Consider the following 2963-nt stretch of genomic DNA (forward strand, 5'->3'; position numbering starts at 1 on the left):
TATTTTATTATGTACATAAATATATGTGATTATTATTAATATCGTATGCTAAACACTGGCATTTTTCATGAAAATCCATATAATAATGGCTTTTTTAAACATTTTTTATTGAGTTATAGTTATTTAACAATGTTCTGTCAAATTCCAGTGTAGAGCACAATTCTTCAGTTATCCATGAACACACATATATTCATTGTCCAATTTTTTTCACTGTGAGCTACCACAAGATCTTGTATATATTTTGCTGTGCTTTACAGTATAATAATGGCTTTTTAAAAGAAAATAAATTCAATATTCATTCTCTTGTGTAGAAATTTGAGACAACTATGCTCAATCTGATAATGCCATATTTTTCTTACTAAAATTACTTTAATGCTTATGTCTTCATAATCATTGAATCTCAAAAAGAAAAATAAAATGGTAAATAGCTAAATATCCACTGGTAGTTAAGTGAAAGAAAATAAAAGAAGATCCCACATTGATGTGAGTAGACAGACTAGTCACATTATGAAATAAAGATTTAGCAAAGTGAAACTTTTCTAGAAACTTATTATTTTTTCTTTAATTGTATTTTCTTAAGGACCATGACCAAAATGCCGACACGATACCTCTGAGAGCAGGAGTCAAACATAGACAGGTTCAGGGCACACACGCAGCACGGAGAGGGGAAAAAAGGCCGCGAAGACGGAAAGCGGAGGTTCGGGGGGGAACGTGGGAGGGGGGAGGAGTCAGTTCAAACCAGTCTTGTGCAACTGTCGGACGCCTCCAGCCACTTGAAAGTACTGCTTTCATTTTTAAATGAGCCCCTTCTCCGACCGTCGCTCGTTGCCCTCACTCTACGCCTGGCAGGGGCGCTCGGGCTCTGCTCCCCCTGAAGTCCGCGTGAGGCTCTCCTTCCCTTCCTCGCTTCGGGCCCTGCCTCCCCAAACCCCAAATCTCAGCTCCTCAGTCCTCCCCCCAGGGGCCGCAGTCCCCAGTTGGTTACCGGGTGCGGGACTCGGGACACGCTGCCCGTCCCACCCCTCACCTGGGGCTTCGAGTCTGCACACTCCCGCCCTTATTCACATTTGGCACCTCTGTCGTCCCTCTGAGCACCTAAAGGAGGGTGGAACCGCGGGGGACTTGGCAGTTGAGGCTTGTTTACCGTCACCATGGAAACCCCTGGCAGGGCTTCTGGGGGGGCGGGGTCAGGTGCGCGGCTGGCCTGAGTCCACAACTCCAGTGCGTCTGGCGCACGCGGAGCTTCCTGAAGCCCTTCCACCCTTGACGTGCCCTGCCCCCCTTCCCCCCCACCCCACCCTCCGGCTTGCTCCCAAGCGCCCAGAAACAGCAGCCTGAGGAGCCCACGCCACCGCCCCGCTTCCGGCTCCCGGCATGACTGCGGGCTTGTTCCTCTGCAGAACCCCACCTTTCTTTCCAGGAAGACGCGGAGCAGTCTCACTTCCAAAAATTTATTTATTTATTTATTCCTATTAAAAAAAATTTTTTTTATTATTGAAGTATAGTCAGTTACACTGTGTCAATTTCTGGTGTACAGCATAATATTTCAGTCATACATATACATATATATTCGTTTTCATATTCTTTTTCATTGTAGGTTACTACAAGATACTGAATATAGTTCCCTGTACTATACAGAAGAAATTTGTCTTTTATCTATTTTATATATAGTAGTTAATATTTGTAAATCTTGAACTCCCAATTTATCCCTTCCCACCCTCTTTTCCCTGGTAACCATAAGTTTGTTGACTATATCTGTGAATCTATTTCTGTTTGTAGTTGAGTTCATTAGTGCAGGAGCACAATTCTTAATGCATACTGAAGTCTGAAGTCTGAAGCAAAGTAAAAGCAATCTTAAATTATCTCTGAACATTTCTGAAACCAGGGGTAGAAAATTATGGAGTATGCAGATAATAAGCAATTGAAAAGCAATCAGCTTATTAAATGGACTTATCAGTACTCTGTCCTGTAGTATAACTAAAAACTTAAGAGTTTGAAAAACATTCTTTTTTTAGTAATCTCTTTATTTGTGTGTGTCTCTTGCATATGCACAACCCAATTTTAAACACTTCTCGGTTCATACACATCTTGAGGACTCTTGGGCTTTACTTCATATTTTCCTTTAAAATTTTATAGTCTGAGTTATTTTATTTTTTTTGATTTTGAAACTGCTTCATGGTGGTAAGATACATGTAATAGTTACCATTTTCCCCAGGTTTAAGTTTACAGTTCAGCGGCATTTACGTATGCATCACCCCTATCCATCTCTATAACTTATTTTTAATCATAAAATACACATAACGTAAAATTTGCCATCTACCATTTTCAAGTGTACAGTTTAGAAATGTTAAGTAATTCACATTGTTGTACAGCCAATCTCTAGAATTCTTTTCATCTTGCAAAACTGAAACTCCATGCTCATTTAAAAACTCCTCATTTTCTCTTCCTTCCAAAACCTAACAACCACCATTCTACTTAGTTTCCATAAATTTGCTTATTGTACATAACTCACATAAGTGGAAGCATAAAGTATTTGTCTTTGTGTGTCTGGCTAATTTCACTTGGCATAATGCCCTCAAGATTCTTCCCTATTGTAGTATGTCTCAGAATTTCCTCCCTTGTTGAGGTCTATCTGGATGGGGCTTTTTCTGTAGACCTATGTCATTGGAAATGTCTCATAGAATAACTGTGTGCTTTCCTTTACTCACAGAACTACATGTTAGATCTGTGGGAAAGAACTACAAGACAGAGCTGCTAAATAAACTGTGAAAAACTTAACAGTCAAATTTTTTATCTTAGATATTGGCATATCCCAACCATCAATACTGTTTTAGGCTGTGATAAGCTTAGGAGTAATATGATTTGAACTTAATGCATGTTTAGAGAGTGTCTAAAATTCAGAACCAGGCAGACCCATCTTCTCTGACCTCAAATATGTAATAATCCTAAAGTAAATTGCTTGA

The 2963-nt window shown here is 39.9% G+C and overlaps 1 non-coding gene across 1 annotated transcript; it reads left to right on the forward strand.

The window, feature by feature from the left end:
• Positions 1 to 2620: 2620 nt before the first annotated feature.
• On the forward strand, positions 2621 to 2751 carry LOC116667379. Its single transcript, XR_004324268.1, has one exon. It is a non-coding gene; the product is annotated as a small nucleolar RNA SNORA18 (small nucleolar RNA).
• Positions 2752 to 2963: the final 212 nt, after the last annotated feature.

The sequence above is a fragment of the Camelus ferus genome, chromosome 11 (assembly GCF_009834535.1).
Source record: "Camelus ferus isolate YT-003-E chromosome 11, BCGSAC_Cfer_1.0, whole genome shotgun sequence".
NCBI classification, from domain to species: Eukaryota; Metazoa; Chordata; class Mammalia; order Artiodactyla; family Camelidae; genus Camelus; species Camelus ferus.